Genomic DNA, 15,818 nt, shown 5'->3' on the forward strand with positions numbered 1-15,818 from the left:
TTAAACATAACTTATACCACTATACTTTAGTGGTTTTTGGCATAGAGATCCACGGAAGATGAATATTTGGGATTATCCACGATTTTGAATTATCCGTGGCCATCCTCCCGGTCATTAGTGTGGAAAATGGAGAGTCTACTGTAATCAACAATCCTTTTTTGGCCCAATATTGAATAATCCTTTGATAAACACATGCTTGGTTTTGTTTTTCCAAGCTAAGTCCCAAATAGCAATAGGATTCATACCAACCCCTCTTGTACATTTGATCACCTTTTCAAGTTGCTGCGATCCCCAGTCGGTCGCACAGAGGTGATGCGTAAAGTAAAGGCCGACCGAAATTCGGTTTCGGTGCCGAAAGTTGGCAAATGGCCACTTTCGACATACGTTCGGTTTCGGCCGAAAGTACATTTTTTACTTTCGGTTTACTTTCGATTTCGGCCGAAACTGATATTGACTTTCGGTCAACCGAAGATCTATTTTTAGAATATAACGCTAGTGCTACGTTTATCTCTCTGCCTATTGGCCGGTCAGTCGGCGCTAGGCAATCCTGCGATAGGCTGCAAAAACACATCAGCAGCAGCTTGGGAGCGAGGTTACAGCCGCAACGATGGTCTGTTAATGTCAACAGACGGCAGCCTGCTTTTGCATCCGTGGGTGGAGTCTCTTTGGCGGGACGACAACAAAGTGCCGTTGTCTGTTCCCAGCCGCCTGCCCGCCTTGGCTTATGTGTTGCGTTCTCTTCAGTCTACACGCGTGTTGATACCGAGATTCGAAGTCTGACAATATTCTTCTTGGTTCTTTCGGTAAAGTCACTTAGAAGGGAAGTAATAAAATAATAAAAATAAAACATAATAAAAAAAATGAAGAATTCTTCACCCGAGGACAGCTGCTTGCGTTGTGGCCGAAACGTCGTGAGAATTATTTTATGTTTTATTTTTATTATTTTATTATTTCCCTTCTATGTGACTTTACCGAAAGAACCAAGAAGATGAATCCCTGCAGTCACGAAAGCTTTAAATCGAAATCTGACAATATTGTTATTCAGTTAGTTAATAGTTACGTAGCGAATTAGTGATAACAAAATTACGAATCTGAGTGAAGTAGAAAATTAAACTTAATAAACGGAGCAGTTAATCACTAAAGTCGATTCTGATGCAAGAAACAGCAACCTGCTGGGCGAGAATGCGGAAAAACTGGTATTTCTTAACTACAACATTCGTTTGTTTAGATATAATTACTAAGTAACACCTAAAGATTTGATATTTAACGACTCTTACTGCAGGCTCTGAATGATTAGTTCTAGATAGATTTTTTATTAAAGTAGCATTGCATCATGACCTATATATAAAAAATGAAAATTTGTGAATGTGTCTGTTCAAAATGTTTAGCGTACTTCCCGACATGCAACAAACTTTAAATTTGCCATGTGGGTACTTTCCATACTGTACACCATGCATACACTTCGGTATTATTTTTTTTTGGGGGGGGGGGGGTGCATTAATGCATATATTTTGCACGGCAAGCGAGCTGTGATGTCACATCTGTCATGTCACCCGCGCATGTGTAGCGCTTAGCGCTACGAACATGGCGTGGTGCTGGCCACCCACCCCCTCGTGTGCCATGCCGGCCTTCATAGGTACTCGCTAACAGCACTTGCTCCCTACAGTCTCACAGGCTACATGGTGGATTTTTGTCCTTATCCTGTGTGTATGTAGGGGGGGGCAGCGACTGCGTAGCGATTCGCGCGCTGCGCTACGAACCCGACGACCCAAGTTCAATTTCCACTCATGGCCACTGCCGGTGACGATTATTTGAACTGGTCCTGGGCCTCCCCTAGGTCGACTCAGCCTCAAACGAGTAAGTGGTGTGTCAACATCGCCACTGGGGAGACAAAGGCAGCCGGCCGTGGTGAATCCAAGTCCCGGGCGAAGCCGGGTAGTAAAGCTAGTATTTCATAAATCTTGTGTTCGGTAACTTTGGTTATAAACCTTTCTGTTTTGGTCTCGGTCGAAAGTGTAGTTAAACTTTCGGTTTTGGCCGAAAGTGAAGTTCAACTTTCGGTTTCGGCTTCGGTTTCGGCCAAAAGCCAATATTTAACTTTCGGTCTGGTTTCGGTTTCGGCCGAAACCCGAAATTCAGTTTCGGTCATCCTCTAGCGTCAATGCTTCAGCCTACAACACGCCATGGCAACGTAACTGGTACTGGGCAACTATCTGAACGCTGGAATAAAAAAAACCCGTCTTTCTTGCAACCAAAAACGGCAGGATGGATATGCATGGTGTGCATGCATAATGTGAATGTATGTCTGTTGATTATCCTATGAATAACCCAACTGATATTGGATATCCATTGTAATTTATATGCATTTATAACCTCCCCCCCTCCCCGGCCTTCTGCCTAATTGCCCCACAAGTGAGACATCACGTTTATCTCTTGAGAAATCCTCCTGCTTCGCTCTTAACAACCCTGGCTATCGCCTGTTGATGTGAGTTGGAATTACTGACAAAACGTCGTACTCGAATTGTAAATTTTATGTTATACCTACGTGACTTTACCAAAAGAACCAAAGAGTATTGAATTGTAAATGTTGGGGGTTTACTGTCGAACACACCAGTGTGCTGAACTAGTAACGAATTAGCACGTTTTGATTACGTGACAAACCTTACTACAGTAATTGGCTGTGTTGGCGGTGGCGGGTTTAACGACACATTCATATTTACGTCGTCTAACCCAAAAACCTCGATTATGGATAATGGTTGTGAAAGCCTGAGGCCTTCCTGGGATAAACAAACTTATTAATATGTATGTTGAACTTCTTTCGCACCGTACATAGCCAACTGTGCTAATCGGAGGTGTGGAAATAGAAAAAGCCTTGGTTGGAACGCAGCTAAAAGGCCTGGTGACAGAAGTGACCTGTCTGCTATTTTACATCTCTAGGTTTCAATCAACTCATTGCCCAGCATAAATTTTAACGTGAACTCGACTACGGGAACAGACCTGAATCTGACCGTCAGAACGGAGGCTTTGGATTCGGGCCGTGGCCCAGGTGCAGTGGTTTGTGCTGTACAGAGCCCTCGACAAGATAGGTGCCAGACACCAGCGCCGCGGCTGCCCTGCGCGAGCGGCCGCTCAGGGTAGAGCGGCCGAGGCTTCCCACCAAATCGCTCCTCCAGCATTTCCTTCAGCCTGCACGCCCCGCACACACAGGCCGCAACGCGATGTCCACACACAATAAAAAAAATGCCACACTCCAAGTGCTATGAGGCTCCATCCACACGGTGGCGCTGCTACACAAAGCAATGAAGCACGGCTGTTACGAAGACTTAGGGAGTTTAGTCATTTGTGGAATTGTTTTTAAAACTTGTCATGGGACCTTGTTGTCAGCATCGAAATATAAAGAATAACAATAAGTTTTACCCTTTCTGGCAATAAAACATGTCTTAAGATGTTCAAACACCAAATAGATCACGTTACATTTTTCATGAATGGAAAACTTGTTTCTCTAGTCCATACCACGAGCCACTGGTCCAACATTCCTCGTAACATTCAGCAATTCCCTTTCGGCCACGCAACATGCTGCAGGTCAACGTTTTGGAGGGCGTTGGCTCTGCATAGGCTATTGAGGCCCAGAGTCCTGGGCTGGGCAACAGTCGAGACCGCCGCGGGTCATTGACACGGAGCGGCCCCAACGAGTCACAACGCCGCTAGAGTGAGTGAAAGCTCGCCGCGCCATCTGAACGAGCCACGTTCCACATGGTCAGGGCTGTCAACGTTCTTGCCCAACTCACGGCGGCTCGCTTTGACGCTGCTGAGCACGCTTCCACGCATGCTCGGAATGGAGGCGGGCCGTTAACGCTCCGTGTAGAGCAAACTCTAGCGCTTCCGTGTAACTCGGCTGTCTGCGCCGCGATCTACAATGTTAGCTGGAGTGCAGACTTACTGAGGATCTGATAAAGCAATCTTGAGCAATGCCACTATGTATTGGGCCTGCCTGCATTGCACCTGTGCACGTTGCGCCCACGCGAGTGGTGCCTGTATGCTTGTGGGTAGGGGATGGGTGAGGTTTGTGGGTAGGGAGTAGGGAAGGGTGAGAATTGTGATAAGGGAGTGGTGAGGGACGAGGCTTGTGGGTAGGGGGTGGACACTGGAAACTGTGGGTACTCTGTGCCCGCCCTATATAACTTTATCTGCAGCGTGTTCCGCAGGCCGCGAAGGGAATTTCTGAACCTTGTGAATGTTGGACGGTGGCTGGCAGTATAGTGTCATGGTGGCGTGGTATACAGGAGGGCGTGGGTTCTATCCTGACCCTGACGCCTGCTGTAAATTTGGAGTTTGCATGTTCCCTCCGCGGTCGCGTGGATTTTTCTCTGGGTCCTCTAGTTTTCCCCTCTACATTTAGATTCAAGATGCCTTAATAGTATTTGGCTAATTAAAATTTGCACATAAGCCCCTTCGTTGAACTATTATTTGTAGTGAAATGCGAGCGTAAATGGGGTTTGCTGCTGGGCTCTGGCCCAATCACACGGCCCGGGTTATTGGGGGGCAGAGCCCGGTATGGGGGGCGTGTGGGAGGGGCCGCCGTTCACCTCGGCTCCAATTGGAAGCGAGGTGAATGGGGGTGGAGCCAGCAGGGCAGTATGGGAAGGCCGTATCTGACGATCCGGAAGGGGAGGAGTCAGGGTCACGTGGGGGAGAGGATATAAGTGGGAGCTCGGAAGAAATCGGGGTCAGTTGCGGGAGTAAAGAGGCTGAGCCACGTTGGGTGGTGAGAGGAGATCCGCGCCATCGGCCACGTGGCCGAAGGACCTTCAGCACGCCGTCGGCCAGCGGAGTGCGGGAGTGGAGGAGCTAACGGAGGAGCGTGCGTGGGCGCGCGCGAGGAGACGCTGGTCCCCTGTCAGGACTAGCGGGGTGTGAGAAAGAGTGGAGGAGCCGATGAGGTCGCGCGTGCGGGGCGCGCGCTAGACGACGCTGGTCCGCGGACAGGACCAGCGGGGTGCGGAGAAAGAAACTAAATAAAAGGCCAAAGGAGACCAACAGTGACCAACGGAGTCTTTTATTACAGTAGCCAGGTCACTTCTGAAAAATAGCTATATAGTTCAGTAGGCACTTAAAATAAAAAAGTTTAGTTTATAGCAGTTAGTATAAAAAAAGAGAAATGCAATAAACATGTCACCACGCATTATCGCGCACACGGAGATGAGCCGAGCGGCCGCAGAGGCGAGGGGGAGAGCGGTGATGCTCACGTGAGTAGGAAATTTCCAAGCGCTTCGTCGGGCTGCAGGTAGGAGGCCGGGGACCTGACGAAGGAGACGAAGGTGTGAGTAGGCGTCATCGCAAAACACCAATACCCCCCCCTAGCCACGGGGCTGGACACAACACAGATACCCCCCCTAGCCACGGGGCTGGACACAACACAGATACCCCCCTTGCCACGGGGCTGGACACAACACAGATACCCCCCTTGCCATGTGGCTTGACACAACACAGATACCCCCCCCCTTGCCATGTGGCTGGACACAACACAGATACCCCCCCTTGCCATGTGGCTGGACACAACACAGATACCCCCCCCCCTTGCCATGTGGCTGGACACAACACAGATACCCCCTTGCCACGGGGTTGGACACAACACCAATACCCCCCCTAGCCACGGGGCTAGACACAACACAGATACCCCCCCTTGCCACGGGGCTGGACACAACACAGATACCCCCCTTGCCATGTGGCTGGACACAACACAGATACCCCCTTGCCACGGGGCTGGACACAACACAGATACCCCCCTTGCCACGGGGCTGGACACAACACAGATACCCCCCCCTTGCCATGTGGCTGGACACAACACAGATACCCCCTTGCCACGGGGCTGGACAAAACACAGATACCCCCCCCCCCCTTGCCATGGGGCTGGACACAACACAGATAACCCCTTGATACTGGGCTGAGTGCATAAGCAACTGAAGTAGAATTGTGTTAAATAAAGTACATACAGTAAAAAACTCATGAAATAAACTTAAATGAAGAAAACTAGCAATAGAAACATGGGGAAAAACAAGCTCTCAGCATATAAAACAAGCAATGACATAATGCTACGAAATGAAAGAATTACATAACACGACAATAAATGCCTTAACCCTCGTGGAGCTCAAGCGAGGCGTAAGGTTGCCCCTCGCCTTACGTCTCGCTCCACGGTATTCATCCGCAAACCTCACTGTGCTGCAATATTTGCGCTTACGTAATTAACGCAAGAATGTCTGCATATCGATGTTTTATTGTTACGTGATTTATGGAAGCATTCCCATTAGGTTAGATTTCCTCAAGTCAGATCTTTCGCAACCTGGGGACTGTCTGTACATGAAGGAAGATTCGCATTGCCGTTTACGACAGATGCTGGTTAGTGAAGAGCATTCCAGATTGTAGAATGCCGTATAACAATATATTTTCCTGTATTTTAATACATCTTTACTTTCCAACGATGTGCTGTACTAGTCATGAATTGGCATGTTTTGGTTACGTGACAAACCTTACTAATTGACCGTATTGGGTGGTGCCGGGATTAACGACATTTATTATATTTACGCAATCTAACCCAAAAACCTCGATTATGGACATTGGTCGCGAAAGCCTGCTACATATTCAACTGACAGCTTGGTAGTGTACCATTAAAATGTCAAGCAGCAACATTTTCAAAAAGAGAAAGCGTACAAAAAAGATGGCATCACCGTTTGTCCCTCTCCGATTGCTTGCCAAATACAAGGAAACTATTGCAAACGTGGCAGAGTGAGTAAAACTCGTAACTGCAAATCACAGACAGAAGCAAGCGACATCTTGTGTCGTTGACTCGGATTCATCCATTCTGGTCCCTTGCAAAATGTTTTTGACAATGCCTGAAAAACTTCGCTTTCACTGTTAACAAATAAATCTTTGGCTCATATTTGCAGGTTGTTTTATCCACTGCAGTAGCACCCAGTTACACCACTGGGGACTTCACACGAGACCAGCCGAGAGGCGTTTTGATAACACGTTCACATACAAAAGACAAAGATCCCCCGTGTAGCCTTAACAGACTGTTGGGGCAAGTGCCGATAGTGAGTAGCATCCATGAAGGCCGGCACGGCGCGAGAGGGTGTTTGGCCAACATCAAGCCCGGCCGCCTTTGTCTCCCCAGTGGCGTTGTTTACACACTGTACCAGGTACTCATTTGACGCCGAGTCAACTTTAGGGGAGGTCCAGGACTGGTTCATATAATCGTCACCAGTGTTGGCGGCCATGAGCGGGAATCGAACTCGTGTCGCCGGGTTCGTAGCGCAGCGTAGCGCTAACCGCTGCACTGTTGTGCACATGCAGGCAGATACAAACACCCTGACATACACACTCGTACGCGCGTGTGTACACAACGTGGCCATACGACTGTCGTAGCTGTACCTTGCAGGTCGGGCACACAAACTCGCAGCCCGCGCGTGCGCGTGCCTTTGTCCTGCAGGCATGCTCCACACGAGACGCGTGTCCGCACACCGGCAGCAGGTAGGGGCGGCTGCGTGACGCGTCCCAGGCTCCACTGGGAAACAGACATTTTTTAAAATCCCAACCAAGGCATGGGATCAGAACAAGTGCTAAGGCAGCACCTGACGCGCAAAGACAGCGTCGACTTTTCCCATTTGAAAGCGGCCACTCATCGTCATCATCACAGATTAAGGGGTCTGTAATTATGACGATAGACCTGATTTTCATTCAATCAGGTCTATAATTGAATGACAATCGTAGACCTGATTTTCATTCATTTAGGATTTTCTTTGGACGTCAGCTAATAAAGTAGATTATCGATTATTCGTGCTGACAGGGAGGACAGCCGCGGATAATTCAAAATCGCGGACATTAGATTACTTTTATTTAAACTATGAACTTCATACATTAACAGTACATCTAGCAACTAATTTACCTGGTGGTATTGGAACAATTCTTACATGCTTGTGTTGAACCAATGCCGCTTGAAATGATACAACAGCAGGCGTTGACGATGAAAAGCATAAAAAACTATTTTGAGTTTATTGTCCCTTATTTTATGGCCTGCTCAGATCTTCTTTCGGGGACTCAATTCGCTACTTTTAGCTCTAAACATCAAGGGCAGCGAGTGAGCCTCTATGAAGGCCAGCAGCGTGCTGTTAGTGGTCGTGTAAGCAGAATCATAGCCGTCTTTGTCTCCCGAATCTACACTCGCAATGAACCGAGTACTCATTTAAGGCCGAACTGACCTAAGGGAGGCTCCCAAGAATGGTTTATATTTCGAGTTGCCGCTGTTTCTCCCCGTCAGAAATTAAATTCCCTTCACGCATCTTCATGTGGCGTCTCCTTGAGACGACTGTAACTGCACGAGCTAAAGGCGTGTCTTTCTGTAAGCGCCACACTGCCTTACGCGAGACTTCAGTTTTACATTTTCCATCATCTACTCCTTTAACGGATGTAGAAATTTAAACTAACTTCTTTCGCACCGTACGTAGCCAATGGTGATAATCTGATGTGCGGAGCAAGAACAAACACTAAAACACAAAACGCACGCGCATGTAGGCCGTGCTATAAACAATTACCTTTGATTTCCTGTGCGGGCAAGGACGATACAGTCCACTAAAACTACGAGCACGCGGCACACCACCAGTGGCCACGTCTCCTGCCGCGTGTGCAGGCGGTGCAACTGCACGGGCCCACACGGGCGGGGAGTTGCTGCAGTGCCATGCCACGTGGAGCAGAGGGGGCGGGCATTGGCAGGCTTCATTCTTGCGTTTCTTGCACCAGGACCAGACTCTGACACAGAGACCCAGAGACTCTCACACAGAGACCCTCACACAGAGACCCAGAGACACTCACACAGAGATTCTCACACAGAGACCCAGAGACCAAGAGACTCTCACCCAGAGACTCAGAGACTCTCACACAGAGACCCTCACACAGACTCTCACACAGAGACCCAGAGACTCTCACACAGAGACTCTCACACAGAGACCCAGAGACTCTCACACAGAGATTCTCACACAGAGACCCAGAGACTTACACAGAGACCCAGAGACTCTCACCCAGAGACCCAGAGACTCTCACCCAGAGACCCTCACACAGAGACCCAGAGACTCTCACACAGAGACTCTCACACAGAGACCCAGAGACTCTCACACAGAGATTCTCACACAGAGACCCAGAGACTTACACAGAGACCCAGAGACTCTCACACAGAGACACTCACACAGAGACTCACACAGAGGCCCAGAGACTCTCACACAGAGGCCCAGAGACTCTCACACAGAGACCCTCACACAGAGACCCTCACACACAGACCCTCACACAGAGACCCTCACACAGAGACCCTCACACAGAGACCCTCACACAGAGACCCTCACACAGAGACCCTCACACAGAGACCCTCACACAGAGACCCTCACACAGAGACCCTCACACAAGAGACCCTCACACAAGAGACCCTCACACAAGAGACCCTCACACAAGAGACCCTCACACAAGAGACCCTCACACAAGAGACCCTCACACAAGAGACCCTCACACAAGAGACCCTCACACAAGAGACCCTCACACAAGAGACCCTCACACAAGAGACCCTCACACAAGAGACCCTCACACAAGAGACCCTCACACAAGAGACCCTCACACAAGAGACCCTCACACAAGAGACCCTCACACAAGAGACCCTCACACAAGAGACCCTCACACAAGAGACCCTCACACAAGAGACCCTCACACAAGAGACCCTCACACAAGAGACCCTCACACAAGAGACCCTCACACAAGAGACCCTCACACAAGAGACCCTCACACAAGAGACCCTCACACAAGAGACCCTCACACAAGAGACCCTCACACAAGAGACCCTCACACAAGAGACCCTCACACAAGAGACCCTCACACAAGAGACCCTCACACAAGAGACCCTCACACAAGAGACCCCACAAGAGACCCTCACACAAGAGACCCTCACACAAGAGACCCTCACACAAGAGACCCTCACACAAGAGACCCTCACACAAGAGACCCTCACACAAGAGACCCTCACACAAGAGACCCTCACACAAGAGACCCTCACACAAGAGACCCTCACACAAGAGACCCTCACACAAGAGACCCTCACACAAGAGACCCTCACACAAGAGACCCTCACACAAGAGACCCTCACACAAGAGACCCTCACACAAGAGACCCTCACACAAGAGACCCTCACACAAGAGACCCTCACACAAGAGACCCTCACACAAGAGACCCTCACACAAGAGACCCTCACACAAGAGACCCTCACACAGAGACTCTCACACAGAGACCCTCACACAGAGACCCAGAGACTCTCACACAGAGACCCAGAGACTCTCACACAGAGACCCAGAGACTCTCACACAGAGACCCAGAGACTCTCACACAGAGACCCAGAGACTCTCACACAGAGACCCTCACACAGACTCTCACATAGAGACCCTCACACAGAGACCCTCACACAGAGACCCAGAGACTCTCACACAGAGACTCACAACTGAGACCCAGAGACTCACACAGAGACCCTCACACAGAGACCCAGAGACACTCACACAGAGACTCTCACACAGAGACTCAGAGACTCTCACACAGAGACTCACACAGAGACTCAGAGAATCTCACCCAGAGACTCTCACCCAGAGACTCAGAGACTCTCACACAGAGACTCACACAGAGACTCAGAGACTCTCACCCAGAGACTCTCACACAGAGACTCAGAGACTCTCACACAGAGACTCACACAGAGACTCAGAGACTCTCACCCAGAGACCCTCACACACAGAGACTCACACAGAGACCCAGAGACCCTCACACAGACTCACACACACAGACCCTCACACAGACTCTCACACAGAGACTCACACAGAGACTCAGTGACTCTCACCCAGAGACCCTCACACAGAGGCCCACACACAGAGACTCTCACACAGAGACCCAGACACTCACACAGAGGCCCAGAGACTCTCACACAGAGACCCAGACTCTCACACAGAGACTCTCACACAGAGACCCAGAGACTCACACAGAGACTCTCACACAGAGACTCTCACACAGAGACCCAGACTCTCACACAGAGACTCTCACACAGAGACTCAGAGACTCTCACACAGAGACTCTCACACAGCGACCCAGAGACTCACACAGAGACTCTCACACAGAGACTCTCACACAGAGACTCAGAGACTCTCACACAGAGACTCTCACACAGCGACCCAGAGACTCACACAGAGACTCTCACACAGAGACTCTCACACAGAGACTCTCACAGAGGCCCAGAGACTCACGCGGCAGCGACTCCGTGAGCAGTGATGGCGGCGCGAGACCGCGCGCGCTGGGTGACACCACGTGGTGCTGACACCACGTGCCGAGTGCGCGCGCCGAGTCACGTGGGGGCGGGCGGCCATCTTACCTGGGGACAGTGCTGCACTGTAACAGCGGGGAGCGGCGGTGCAGCGGTTAGCGCGGCGCTTTGTGTAAACATCGTCACTAGGGAGACAAAGGCGGCCGGGCGTGGTCCTGGCTACCCACTCCCTCGTGTGCCGTGCATAGGTGCTCGCTAACAGCACTTGCCCCAACAGTCTGTTCAGGATATACGGGGGATCTTTGTGAGTGAGTGAGTCTGTGTGAGTGTGTGAGTCTGTGTGAGTGTGTGAGTCTGTGTCAGTGAGTGAGTCTGTGTGAGTGAGTGAGTCTGTGTGAGTGTGTGAGTGAGTGAGTCTGTGTGAGTGTGTGAGTCTGTGTGAGTGTGTGAGTCTGTGTGAGTGAGTGAGTCTGTGTGAGTGTGTGAGTCTGTGTGAGTGTGTGAGTCTGTGTGAGTGAGTGAGTCTGTGTGAGTGAGTGAGTCTGTGTGAGTGAGTCTGTGTGAGTGTGTGAGTCTGTGTGAGTGTGTGAGTCTGTGTGAGTGAGTCTGTGTGAGTGAGTGAGTCTGTGTGAGTGTGTGAGTCTGTGTGAATGAGTGAGTCTGTGTGAGTGTGTGAGTCTGTGTCAGTGAGTGAGTCTGTGTCAGTGAGTGAGTCTGTGTGAGTGTGAGTCTGTGTGAGTGTGTGAGTCTGTGTGAGTGAGTGAGTCTGTGTGAGTGTGTGAGTCTGTGTGAGTGAGTGAGTCTGTGTGAGTGTGTGAGTCTGTGTGAGTGAGTGAGTCTGTGTGAGTGAGTGAGTCTGTGTGAGTGTGTGAGTCTGTGTGAGTGAGTGAGTCTGTGTGAGTGTGTGAGTCTGTGTGAGTGTGTGAGTCTGTGTGAGTGAGTGAGTCTGTGTGAGTGAGTGAGTCTGTGAGTGAGTGAGTCTGTGTGAGTGTGTGAGTCTGTGTGCGTGAGTGAGTCTGTGTGAGTGTGTGAGTCTGTGTGAGTGGTGAGTCTGTGTGAGTGGTGAGTCTGTGTGAGTGGTGAGTCTGTGTGAGTGTGTGAGTCTGTGTGGTGAGTCTGTGTGAGTGGTGAGTCTGTGTGAGTGAGTGAGTCTGTGTGAGTGTGTGAGTCTGTGTGGTGAGTCTGTGTGAGTGAGTGAATCTGTGTGAGTGTGTGAGTCTGTGTGAGTGAGTGAGTCTGTGTGAGTGAGTGAGTCTGTGTGAGTATGTGAGTCTGTGTGAATGAGTGAGTCTGTGTCAGTGAGTGAGTCTGTGTGAGTGAGTGAGTCTGTGGGAGTGAGTGAGTGAGTCTGTGTGAGTGAGTGAGTCTGTGTGAGTGTGTGAGTCTGTGTGAGTGTGTGAGTCTGTGTCAGTGAGTGAGTCTGTGTGAGTGAGTGAGTCTGTGTGAGTGTGTGAGTCTGTGTGAGTGAGTGAGTCTGTGTGAGTGTGTGAGTCTGTGTGAGTGAGTGAGTCTGTGTGAGTGTGTGAGTCTGTGTCAGTGAGTGAGTCTGTGTGAGTGAGTGAGTCTGTGAGTGAGTGAGTCTGTGTGAGTGTGTGAGTCTGTGTGTGTGAGTCTGTGTGAGTGAGTCTGTGTGAGTGAGTCTGTGTGAGTGTGTGCGTCTGTGTGAGTGAGTGAATCTGTGTGAGTGTGTGAGTCTGTGTGAGTGAGTGAGTCTGTGTGAGTGAGTGAGTCTGTGTGAGTGAGTGAGTCTGTGTGAGTCTGTGTGAGTGAGTGAGTCTGTGTGAGTGTGTGAGTCTGTGTGAGTCTGTGTGAGTCTGTGTGAGTGAGTGAGTCTGTGTGAGTCTGTGAGTGAGTGAGTCTGTGTGAGTGTGTGAGTCTGTGTGAGTGTGTGAGTCTGTGTGAGTGAGTGAGTCTGTGTGTGAGTCTGTGTGAGTGTGTGAGTCTGTGTGAGTGTGTGAGTCTGTGTGAGTGAGTCTGTGTGAGTGAGTGAGTGTGTGAGTGTGTGAGTCTGTGTGAATGAGTGAGTCTGTGTGAGTGTGTGAGTCTGTGTCAGTGAGTGAGTCTGTGTCAGTGAGTGAGTCTGTGTGAGTGTGTGAGTCTGTGTGAGTGAGTGAGTCTGTGTGAGTGTGTGAGTCTGTGTGAGTGAGTGAGTCTGTGTGAGTGTGTGAGTCTGTGTGAGTGAGTGAGTCTGTGTGAGTGAGTGAGTCTGTGTGAGTGTGTGAGTCTGTGTGAGTGAGTGAGTCTGTGTGAGTCTGTGTGAGTGTGTGAGTCTGTGTGAGTGAGTGAGTCTGTGTGAGTGAGTGAGTCTGTGAGTGAGTGAGTCTGTGTGAGTGTGTGAGTCTGTGTGCGTGAGTGAGTCTGTGTGAGTGTGTGAGTCTGTGTGAGTGAGTGAGTCTGTGTGAGTGTGTGAGTCTGTGAGTCTGTGTGAGTGAGTGAGTCTGTGTGAGTGAGTGAGTCTGTGTGAGTGTGTGAGTCTGTGTGAGTGAGTGAGTCTGTGTGAGTGTGTGAGTCTGTGTGAGTGAGTGAGTCTGTGTGAGTGTGTGAGTGTGTGAGTGAGTGAATCTGTGTGAGTGTGTGAGTCTGTGTGAGTGAGTGAGTCTGTGTGAGTGAGTCTGTGTGAGTATGTGAGTCTGTGTGAATGAGTGAGTCTGTGTCAGTGAGTGAGTCTGTGTGAGTGAGTGAGTCTGTGTGAGTGAGTGAGTGAGTCTGTGTGAGTGAGTGAGTCTGTGTGAGTGTGTGAGTCTGTGTGAGTGTGTGAGTCTGTGTCAGTGAGTGAGTCTGTGTGAGTGTGTGAGTCTGTGTGAGTGAGTGAGTCTGTGTGAGTGTGTGAGTCTGTGTGAGTGAGTGAGTCTGTGTGAGTGTGTGAGTCTGTGTGAGTGAGTCTGTGTGAGTGAGTGAGTCTGTGTGTATGTGCACGTGTGGATCACCACACAAATGTTGTGAAACTCCCCGTGGTCGCTAAGTTCGCCATCTCCTGGCCTATCCAGGGTCTGGAAGCGCAGCAAGCGGAGACATTTCCATCTCGAGGGGATTTAATGTTTCCCCCTCGCACGCGTTGGTTCTCTCCCCTCACACGCATACTCGCTCTTGAATGGAACTGGGCAAACATATGCCATGCAATGGGGCCCATTGCCTCAAACATCGCCCATGATATATTTTCCTCTTAAGGCAGCCGTGGTATTAACGAATGTGTTCAGTGAGTTTTATTTGTGCACCACTGCCAACGCGGTATCGACAAATTATCCCAATGTAGGACCACAGAGCTTGGGGATATTGTTGGTCGCGCCGGTTTCTGGCTGGCTGCAACACCAATGCACAACATACAGCACTAACATACAACATGTATGTTGAACTTCTATCGCACCGTACGTAGCCAACCGCGATAATCGGAGGTGCTGGCTGCTGGTGAAGAACAACAAACTAAGCACAAAAAGCAGTTCTAAAGAAATGGGTTGTCAAAGACATTTAAAAGTGCAGAGCTCCAATGGCTTCCAAATATCGGGAAGAGCGATGGCCGCAGAAGCGCATCTGAAAGCGGCACGCGATGAGGTGCCCGCACCCCTCCTGACCCCCCCGGGATGCACCCCAGAGCCCCCCCCCCAACCCCCCTCGGACCCCCTCGGCGAAGACAGCGCAGAGTGACGCAGCTGCCTCGCCCGCACTGTGGCACTGCAGTTGTACCACGTGGCCACACGGCGGCGGTGGAGATTACTGATCGGGCGTCCGTGTTGGTGAGCTCATTGAGACGAGCAGGGGTCCCCAACCCCCGGGCCGCTGACCAGTACCGGTCCGTGGCCTGTTAGGAACCGAGCCGCACAGCAAGAGGTGAGCGCCTCTTTCCCGCACTGCGCACTTGTCTCAGTCAGCTTCTTTGAAAAGGGGGAAAGACCCAATCATGACCCCCCCCCCCCGTCCGTGAAAAAATTGTCTTCCATGACACCGGTCCCTGGTGCCAAAAAGGTTGGGGAGCACTGATTTAGAGGACGTCCATGTTGGTTAGGTTATTTAGAGGACGTCCATGTTGGTTAGGTTATTTAGAGGACGTCCATGTTGGTTAGGTTATTTAGAGGACGTCCATGTTGGTTAGGTTATTGAGAGGGCGTCCATGTTGGTTAGGTTATTGAGAGGACGTCCATGTTGGTTAGGTTATTTAGAGGACGTCCATGTTGGTTAGGTTATTTAGAGGACGTTTTTGAATTACGTCACGCACCTAGGGGGGGGGGGGGGAGTCAGACATTTGTGACGATGTGTGACGAGGGGGGGGGGGTTTGAGAAATGTGACGTCACATCAAAATGCGTAACTTTAAATAAATATAGTCAACACGTTCTACTTAATTAAATATACTTTTAATAAATGTTTTATCCTACAACATCATAGTGCAGCGGCACATTAAATACGCACTACAATGACAATACTTTAAAGCTATTTGAAGCGTGTTTTATTTTTTGTGGGGGGATGGGGGGCAGAGCTTTGTGACGTCATATTTGA

General features: G+C 50.1%; 1 long non-coding RNA gene across 1 annotated transcript; it reads right to left on the reverse strand.

Moving 5' to 3' along the window:
* Positions 1-906: 906 nt before the first annotated feature.
* LOC133339412 (uncharacterized) lies at positions 907-11,376 on the reverse strand. Its single transcript, XR_009754729.1, has 5 exons — positions 11,313-11,376; positions 8,589-8,802; positions 7,429-7,561; positions 5,247-5,300; positions 907-3,186 (listed from the first exon to the last, which is right to left on the reverse strand). It is a non-coding gene; the product is annotated as an uncharacterized LOC133339412 (long non-coding RNA).
* Positions 11,377-15,818: the final 4,442 nt, after the last annotated feature.

The sequence above is a fragment of the Lethenteron reissneri genome, unplaced genomic scaffold (genome assembly GCF_015708825.2).
Source record: "Lethenteron reissneri isolate LAM-NWPU_2019-01 unplaced genomic scaffold, ASM1570882v1 scaffold_1863, whole genome shotgun sequence".
NCBI classification, from domain to species: Eukaryota; Metazoa; Chordata; class Hyperoartia; order Petromyzontiformes; family Petromyzontidae; genus Lethenteron; species Lethenteron reissneri.